Raw genomic sequence first — 10,726 nt, 5'->3', positions numbered from 1 at the left:
GGTGTTACAAAACTGTTCTTTCTAATAATGCATGTTAAACAAACTCACAGAAATCTCAGGTCTTTTGGCCGGGGTCCAGAGGCTCTTCCTCTACCCATATCTGCTGCAGTGCTTCAGTTCTCATCTGTTGCCTCCTGCCTATCAGGTTCTGGTATCTCCAGACTTGCTTACCAGTGCTCTTCAGTTTCAACTATCCTTACTCCCCGAGGCACAGCTACTCCAGTCATAGCCTATATTCTGATATTAAACATCAATCCTAACTTGCAGTATTTGCTATTATCTAATAGTTGGCATCTCATAAAGCTTTAGCTGCTGATTTAAGCCATCCCTCTCCTTTTTGTGTTTGCAATCCTGAGTCTGTGGTTAAAACAGTATTGAATTTGGCTTTCTACAAGTGAAGTCCAACAGGTTTGCCCAACATAATGATTGTACTTCATCAGTCTTTATCTGTTTTTCCCTTGAGCAGCAATTTGCAACTAAATCTATGAGGGCATTTAGGTAGTAACAGTCATAAATTTTAGAGCTGACTCTTAAGAACAGTGTAGGATTTATACAGGCCAATGGAGAACTAATTTTGTGAAATTAAGAAGTTGAGGTTGACCTGACAAGTCTTCAAACATTTTGGCATAATCTTCTACTCTAGAAAACTACTTATGAATTTCCATAGAAATATTTTAATGCATCTTCCTAAAATGTGTAAAATTTAAAAGACCTTTTGGCTATACCCAGAGCATATGTTTCTTCAGCACTGCTGCATACAAAAAAAACCCCAGTTAAGTAGATTGCAAATGGAGGCTTCAAAGTCAACCGAAAAATCAACATGAACTGCTCTGTGTGCATCTCCTGTCATGGATTCCAATTTAAATAAATTATGCACGAGACAGTTAGATTCCATGGACTCATTAAAGCCCCTTAATCCAGCAGTATAATATTCAAGTTGCAATGGAATGCAGGTCATTTGGAGTGGTTATGCATTAAAGATAGCAGAAGAGGCTAAGCTCTAGAAGGCAGCTATGTAATAGAAGCAGACAAACTACATGCAAATGAATATGAAGATAAGGACTAGAAAGAAAATAAAAGCTTTTGCCATCAACCACCTACCTATACATTGGAGGGTAAAAAGAAATATGGCTGATAGGTTAAATATGGCTGATAGGATATATAAAAGGTTAACACGAGGAGAAGGCAGTAAAAGCATGGCATCAGATTCCCCATTAGCAGTTTGAAAATCACCGTACTTAAAGGAGTGACCCAAAGAACCCTGCATGGCAAGGACTTTCAGGAAGGGCACAAAAAGACAGACTGACAGCCCAGCTTACATGAAGTGTGTGGTGCAAAGTATAGGTTGCAATAAGAAAGGCTTTGGAATAGGGGGGGACAAAGTAGGTACACTTTCATCATCCTTGCAAATAATTTTTAGCTTTAAGAACCCATTTGGCTTTATGACCAGTCAATTTTGCAGGAGTATAACACCTGAGTTACTCGGCCTCTCTAGGCTCCTTAGGGTTTCAGCAAAGTCTGAAGGTGCAAGTGGTTATACTTACACCTTCAAAGAGTAAAAAAAGGACCTATTAATATATTTGCAATACAGGAATGTACCTGTCAGTAAGCTGCAAAACTTTTTAGGAGACATCTTTTAGCTAATTACTACAAAACTGAACAAAAATTGTGATGTACTATTTTTCTCTTTCCTGTCAGGCACTTCTACATTTGTTAGCACTCAGATACCAATTTCTTAGTACCCAAGACCATGGAGATTGATAACTCAATATAGGCAAAATGCTGGATATCTAAGAGCACAAGCTGACTTTGTAGCTTGGAGGTCTTTTAGTTTTATTTTGTTTCAGAAATGTAATTGGTGAGCCTGTCTCTTGCCACATATAGAAATAAAATATATGGGGAAAGGGAGGGAAAAATGCTATGCACTTGATCAACAGACATCTCTGCTTCTATACAGAAGGCAAATTACCTACCAGGTTCTTTACATCCACTTATATTACACAGGCATGCAGTACATTTGTTGAACGAGGCATTTCAAAACAGTTTCACAGGTTTAGTTCCAGAAAAAACTTCATGCTAGTGTATGCTTTGGTATGATCTTTTTTTTTTTTTTTTCCCCAGATTTCCTTGAAGCAAGGTTTCAAAGACAAAATTGAGACTTCTCTCCAAAACAGGAGTAGACCACATGGTGTGCTATTATTCAAAAATGCCAGTCTAACAGCCTTCATCTAATAAAGGAATGTCTTGTGGGAAACATGGGTAATGATGGTAATATGTTGTTATCATACTGGCACATTAGAAACTGTGCAGCTTTTCATCATGAAATGACAAAAAAAACGCACAAAAAAGTAGCACGCTTAAAAATGCTACTGTTTCAAGGTATGCATAAGCAGTGCATGATGCCATGCTGGAAAAACAAGTTGAAGTATTGAAAGGAAATACCCCTCCTCTACGTCCCAAAAATGTCGTGTAGAAGAATTGTGTTTTCAGCCTCACACTAACTCATATTTTTATTGAATAGATATATATTTTAATTAAATAGACGTTTCTGATCTTCAGCAGCACTGTAAATTTAATCTAAACAGTTTTTCTCCCTTCAAGTAACATTATAAATCTATTAAAGGGCAAGAGCAGAAATACAGTGGAGTTTTTCTTTTGATGTACCTGTCAGAAGAGACATAAGCTTACCTGCAAACAAAACACACAGTAACAAAAGGAATGAAAAAAAAAACCAAACCCAGAAACCAAAAAATATGCAAGCCTCATCCAAAATGTCAGCCCTATGTAAACATTTTCCAAATATATAAGAAGATTCAGGGATTCTGCCTGTGCTGAAAGAGTCAGATTCGAGGGTTGTTTTCAAACTGCCCTGTGCCTGTCAAATACAGCTGGTCTTATCTTTTATTAAATCCTTTTCTAACTCTTTCCTGAGTGAGGGATTCCATTCTGTGTGCATGTGTCAGCTAGACAGCCTGTGCAGTCTTCAGTAAAGATTTCTGTTCAAAGTTTGGTAAAATATAAAGGGAAACCTTCCAGCTCTTGACCAGTATCTGAAATATCAAGAAATATAAACCAGATGATCTCTCTGTGTTCTTATTCAGTGCACACTTCTTTCTCCCTCCCTGCTCAAGAGTCACTGGCATTTCAGCTATCCACATGCTGCAGCATTTAATCAATGATTCAGTACACAGCCCATGAGATATGCCACAACACTTCAACAAGCAACTTGTATCTGTCCATGGGGACAAAGGATCTGAGTTTGTGTCAGTCTGTTCTTGTCAGTTAAAATTAACCATACTCCTATTTACATACATAAATATTTATACATAAAGAGAAAACTTCCTTGTGCTTTATCAAATCTCACTTTATCACAGTGGATTCAGATGGCAGCAAAACACAATTTAGTTTTGTTATAAACTCAGAGAGATTTTTGAATCTCATAAATATAGAAATCATGGCCCAGATTTTGAGATGCTAAGTACCTGAGGTTTCTGGGGACACCTGGAACTTGTAGATGTATCCTACCTTTATAATTTTAAACATCTGGCCATGGTCTTCAATGGAGACACAGGAAAATGAGTGACATTGTACAAAACTTTTGTGAGACTTTCAAGTTTTTCTCAGGCTTTAAAAAAAAAAACCAAGAAGGATGAGTCTGTCAGGTAATGACAGTGGCATGGAAGAAAAGGTATAATGAATCTTCAGAACAGCTCAGACTTATTCCCTATGTTGTACTGGGGTGGGATCAGCTCAAGACAAATCATCTAGGCAGTGTATGTTTCATAATTCACTGGCTAAGCCAGATGATACCTACTGTGCAAAGAATTCAAATATTGGAACAACCTTATGCTAACCACTTGCTGGTGTATCAAGTTGAAAAATAGAAGTGTAGAATATATACTGAGCCTGGTTTAATTGAGAAAAAGTATTTTTAAGAAAGTAACAGAGTAACTTCTACCTGGTAAATTTTGAAGTCTCAATGACTTGTTAACATCTAGCTAGATACTGGAAAAATAGTGGCAATGTAAAAAAAGACCAAAATAATATCAAAGTAATAGCATTTATGGTCTACTTTTTATGGCAGTCTCAGTGGAGGCATTTAAGGACCAAACAGACTAATTTGTGACTTAGACTCACCTTGCACCGGACTCCACATGCGTGACTGCACAGGTTTTATAGCCTGACAAAAGTTGACTTTTGCTAAAAAGGAATAATTTCTTCTGTCAGTTCTTCTCATCACCTGGATGCAGTGTTCATGCAGCTTCATGCTCAGCCAAATCAGAAAACATATCTAGACAAAAACTGGCAATTTTTGACAGGAATATGCCCACCTCCCCCTTCTACCAGGCCATTTACACCAGAACAATCACTTTGCTCAAGTATTTCTATTTACTACAAGAAAAACATTGAAGTGTTGGAGTGCACCTGGAGAAAGGCAACAAAGCTGATAGAGGGTCTGGAGTACAAGCTCTGTGAGGGGTGGCTGAGGAAGCTGGGGGTGTTTAGCCTGGAGAAAAGAAGGCTCAGATGAGACCTTATCTCTCTCTACAGGTACCTGAAAGTGAGCTGCAGGCAGGTGAGCATCAGCCTCTTCTCTCAGAAGTGATGAGAGAAAATGGTCTCAAGTTATACCAGGGGAGGTTTAGATTGGATATTTCTTCAAGAAAACAGTTATAAAGCACTGGAACTGTTTATCTAGGAAAATCACCCTCCATGGAGGTATTTAAAAGGTGTGTAGATATGGTGCTTAGGGATTTGGCTTAGTTGTGGACTTGGTAGTGTTAGGTGTATGGTTACACTCAATGATCTCAGATGTCTTTTCCAAACAAAATTATTTTATTTGTCTGCACATGAAGTTGTTTTGCTCAGGTCCAGCTATTCTTGACAGTGATGAGAACCATCTTTGTCATTGGCATAGCTGACATATTCCTACCTTAGTAAGAAAGATCTGGAGGGAGGATGCTTGGCTCCAAGTAGAGCCATCTAGGTAATTTGCATCTGTTTTCCAAAGCCTGAATCCACAACCAGAAATGGAAGTTATTAAGAACTGAAATTACAAACTTGAAAATGTGCTGTTGCTGTGAACAGTCCCTGACTTGGAGAAAATCTGAAGCATACATTAGGAATTCTTGGAGAGATGCTAAGCAGGTGGAAAGGAACATGGCTGCGAAACTGAAGCTTTCAATTTTCTAGCTTATTTTACTGTTTTTATGTTCATCTCCCAAAGTCGTGCAATGGTACCCAAAGTCAGGTTTCTAATTACTAAATTATGTGGTCTAAAGTCCACCTGTTTTTTGTTTTTTTTTTTTGAGGGATTTAACATGATCTAATAAAAGATATTATCACTTTTCAGAAATTAGATTACGATGACCACCACAACATTGTAACTTTAAAAATCTTTTGTTTGTTTGTTTTGGTTTGGTTTGGTTTTCCTGTCCAAAAGCCATGTGTGATGACAAGTTAAGATTGCTCATCTCACCTAGTGTCCCTCATGCCCTCATGGTAGTGAACCACAGTGAAGTGCTATGCATAGGAACCTTTGAGAGTCACATCCACACCCCCTCCAGGGCACATTCTTAGAGGTGACACAATAGGTGCCTCAGGTAATAATATATTTACTGTAAGGGAGAATGGGGAAAGGAGTCCCTTTTATTGACTGTAGCTGGGGAGAGAGCAGTCAAGCAAAGCATCTTGTAACAGTTAGGTCATCTATGTTCCCAATGCTTGATGTGTGATCTTTGTTGGAGATCATTTATTTAGCAGAATATATATTTAAAATTTCTTATATGATACTAAGAACTCAGAAATAGATCCCTAAGAAGGGATTAAATACATAAATTATAGAAACACTCTGATAAGGGATAATTTTAAAATAGAAGGGAAAGCAAATGCAATCACCCTTAAGGTCACAGATAATGACAAAAATTAAGATCTGTCTGTCCCTGCTGTGTCCACAATAGACAGCCACCAGATGCCAGGGAATCTGGGAATAGAAAAAAACCATTTCATTGGAGAAGAATTATAAAGAGGCACACAAGCAACAATCCAAGGAAGGCAAAGAATATAATAACATTGATTCAATTTGAAATGTAAAGTATTTCTGGCAGTTCAAAGGTATCAGCACTTTCTGTCAAACCTCTTCCATACAAATTTTTGTCCATATAAAATATATGGCCAGAACATTAAAACAAACAAACAAAAAAAAGTAAATGGTTTTCCCAGAGATCTCTTGGCTTTTCTGCAGCCCACTCTATCATACCACCACTTCTGGGCCTTCTTTAGGGGTGCAGGTGCCATGGAAAGGGAAAGTATTGACAGTAACACTAGCAGAGACCAGAGTCTTCAAAAGACTGAATGGAGTGGGAACCCAGAGCTACTACCAGGTCCTTGTATCACCTTTTAGAAGCTGTTTGAATTTACTACCCTGCTCTTCCATGGTCCAGAAATAACTAGGAGGGCAGATTTACTCATCTTCATACAAACATGCTCCAGCTTCACTTATGCAAGTGATGCCAGCATGGGCTCAGGGAAATGAGAGACAGGAGCTAACTCTGGCCATATATGTTCCCTTTCCTAAAAATCCAACTCCATACCTTCTACTTGCAGCCATCTCCTTCGTCCAGCTGCAGCAGCTTTGGCCTCTCCTCTGTTTTCTGTACAGGGAATTGAGATATCTGCATCTGACTTGTAATTCTCCAGTTATGGCCCCTTGGAAACTTCTAACTTCCAGTCTATCATTACTATTCAGATCTGGTTTTAGCCAGGATACCTCCCCTTTTTAAGCCAATAAGCATCTTTAAAGACCACATCAGTCAAACCAGTTGACAAAAATATTGTTCTTTCGACAGTATTCCTGAATTCTTTCTTTGTAAATCAGCGCACAAACTGATTCCATTTCTATCACAGAAATTATTACTCTTTTACTTCTTTCACACCGCAGACCCTTTTCTGAAAGTGGCAGCAGGCAGTGCCGGAGTGCACAATTGCTGCACTAGAGGGAGTAGGAAGCTCATCTCTGCAATGGCCACCGGGAGTGATGCGAGCTGCTCGGGCAAGGATTGTGCTGCTCAGGGTGCTCGGGATGAGCAGGTCCCTGACTACCGGACACTGAACTGCGGATCGGGCACATCACTGAAGAGCAAAGCTCATGCTCTGTGTGGGAACAAGGCTCTTCTGAAAATCTCCGCTTTAAACACTGCTAGCTGTTCCAGAATATTTCTTTCATTGAAAATCATTCATGTTTATAATTACTTGTTTCTGATCCAGGAACTGGGTGCTTGCTGTGTACATGCCTCACGTTACAATGATTTTCATTTGATTATTTAGAATAAAATTAGTCTGCACTTACAAACACCCTCTGACTTTGCTTCTTTGTACAGCAAACAGTCCTCCACACTGGAGAATTGTTACAAATTTCTCTTCTAAAGATGAAAAAAGCATTAAATGGGTAGTATAATCTGTTTCTGTCCTTAAATTACAGGCAAAATGACCCATGCTACATCAGTTAAAAAAGCTTTTCATAGCTGACAGGCATGGTTTAATCTCTACTAAAAAGCATCCATACTCTTCCATCTAAAATGCTCTAACAAGGGTTTTTCTTAAGAAAGAAAAATCCATCAACATTCTTGAAGGAATCAGAGAGAGATAAATCCTCTCGTATGTCTTTTTTCCTTTACTGTGTCAAATGGATGCCTGCATCTGGAAAATTGTAAATGTGAAAACACAGTAGAACATAACAAAGAGAAGGGATAACTTTAAAAACTGCTTTTCATATATTGGTGCAGCATCTGTAGAAGCAGATCCTCTATGCCATGAATAGGAAGTAATGTACTTCCACTCAGAGAAGCTATATATATTATTTACAACTTGCAGAGCCAAAGTCAAAATAACTGTTATGGTAAGATTCCCCTGTCTTCAACCATTGTAGCCTCTTCTGCAGTTTCAGATATTTTCTAGATTTAACCATCTTATTTTGTCTGCTTCCCTTTCACATTACTTTCTGACCAGAACACAACAGCAGAATTCTCCACTTTCACTCTTTGCCATCCCATCACCACTCCCTCCATGCCCGTTTTCAGTTGTGATGTCATTTTCTCTTGCTCAGTCTTTTGACATTTTGACTGTAACATGTCCATACTGTCCTCGTTCTCAGTCCTGTACTCCTTTCTTGGTTCTTTCCTTTCTACCTTTAAGAAGATCACAGGCTTCATTACCTCAGGGCAATTGTATTGTAAATTCCTTTCCACAGCTCCCTATCTTCTCCTTTGAGATATGCAAATCATACAGCCTGTTTCCTCACTTCTAGTTCTCCACAATCCATAACCTTCTAGAAACAAATGAAAAATGCCATTAGCCTAATTAGTCCAGGGTTTAAAAACTTTGAAATGTTAACTAGTGGGCATAATTTTCCAGGAAGATTTGAAAGTAGAACTAGAATATGAAAAACTAAAACTCTCATAAAAATATTGAAGTGGTTGGAACTAGCTTGCTTTCTTTTACAGTGCTGTGTGAATGGATGAGGGAATGATATTGACATTCCACCATTTGCCTCTGCTCTAAATATGAGCAAAAATAGACAGAAATAACTAAACTGTATTATAACATTGGAGGCAAAGGGGACCCTACATCTTTGTGGACATATAATCAATATCTTGATTTGCCTGTATTACCCAAATCCATCTAATTCAAGATCTGATTTGGGAAGCCTCTTCTTCTCTTAAGACTGCAGCACATATTTAAAACCCCTTTTTCTTTCACAAATGTGGAACAGTTCTGTTGTGTGTAACAACTGTCCATAGGAAAGAAAGTGGAACAGAAGAATTTTGAACTTATTCAGCCACTTCCAAAGTTATTTATCTCTATGGAATTGGATAAGTCAATTGAACTTTCCCTTCCCGCTTTCCTCAACTGTAAAATTAAACACATACAACTTTCCCATTTTTCAGATGGGGGACATGTACATTCCAAAAATTGAATGAAGAATTCTGCTTCATTTTAATAGAGTTGTTTTACCAGCTGTACCTACCACTTAAATGTAAATGAAAAGTCCGTAAGTAAAGTTCACACAGCTCCTTGAGACCTTGCATTGAAAAGTAAGAATTAATTGTTGACGTAGAATTTCTTTTACCCATGTGAAAGAAGCAAGATGGATTTAGCTCTCAGTTGGCCCACACTAGGTCCTTTGCTTGAGATCCATCAGAACTGTGAGTTTCATAACTGAAGAAAAAAACCTGCCATGCACTAACATGTACAGATATGCAATGCTAAAGAAGGAAGAAAATGTAGGAATAAAAGATCTGCCAACAATTTTTTGAAAATGATAAACACAGATTCAGGAAACAATGAGTTTTTTTCCTTTCAGCCTTACTTTAAATTATACTAGCCAACTATACTAGCACTAGTCTCACTGCATGTCTTAGATTTCCCTTCCTTGGAGCTGTTATCACAATCTTGACCATTAATGGAAGCAAAGCCTGAGACCAGTTTCTCTGCAATGTACTCAGACCAGTTGGAATGGTGGGGAGAATTCCCTTCAAACAACTGTGTGATCCTCAGTGAATCCCTTTCTCTGAAAATGGTGTGCCAATGCCTAACACAAAAGATACTCCATATCATAATCACAACAGTTAAAGCACTCCTGTAGTGCTGCTCAGGATCAGACAATCTGGCCACAGAGTGCTGCTGCATGTGGTCCCACAAAAGTGGGCAAAGGTAACTCTTCAATCTGAATCCAGAAGTACCTGTCTGAACATTTCAAAACCAAGAAATCAAAATCTGAAAAAGAGTTTGGTTTAGACACCTCAGAGGAAAAACTGAGCTATTTTTTTCTTTTGACTATATTTTCGAAATGTCATATCAATTCCTCAATTTATTTTTTTTTTCCCAGATAAGAAGGCTGGAAGTCAAATTGAGATTCAATTTCCAGGAGCAGGGAATCTAATAAATATCACATGATTTGTGATTAAATAACCATGGCTGCCATCTCTACTGCTGTATTGTCTTTTCTAAAACTGAACAGCATTTATTTATATGAATTGCTGTGTTGGGATCAGTTGGCTTATTCATGAAAGTGTTCCTGATCCTATACAGTATATACATATCAGACAGGCTTTCCCTTTGAAACCAAGCATATTTATATCTATTTGCCAGCTAAAGAAATATAAAGTGCTATTGAATACTTTATTAGGCAGAAAACACTCTTGCCTAAAAAGCCTCTAGAACTTATGTATAATATATCCCTGAATACATTTAGAGAATATTTTTTGTCAGAAATGGCTAAATTCTGAGGCACAGAACAGCTAGCTGCTGCTGTTAGTCTGTTTTTCTTACTTGTGAGTATTTATAGAAGTACGCTTTCCTCCAGAGTATCATCATGCTTGTAACTCTATTTTAATGACCCAAAGAAGAAGAAGGAAAAGACCCTTAATTGTTGAGTATTTTCCCTTATCTTTTATTTAAAGACTTGCATGGGACCTTCATCTAACTGCAGGTACCAGGACAGGGTGGGAGCTGAGGGGCTGGAAAGCAGCTTGGCAGAAAAACACCTGGGAGAGCTGAGGCACAACTAGATGAACATAGTCAGCAATACACCTTTGCAGCAAAGACAGGCAACAACATCCTGGGCTGCACTAGGCAGAGCATGGCCAGCAGGCTGAGGGAGGTGGTCCTTTCCCTCTGTTCAGCACTGGTGAGACACACCTGGAGTGCTGTGTCTACTTCCAGGCTC

This window comes from Cinclus cinclus, chromosome 6, assembly GCF_963662255.1.
Source record: "Cinclus cinclus chromosome 6, bCinCin1.1, whole genome shotgun sequence".
NCBI classification, from domain to species: domain Eukaryota; kingdom Metazoa; phylum Chordata; class Aves; order Passeriformes; family Cinclidae; genus Cinclus; species Cinclus cinclus.
The sequence above is the reverse complement of the archived record's forward strand: the minus strand, read 5'-3'. Positions refer to the sequence as shown.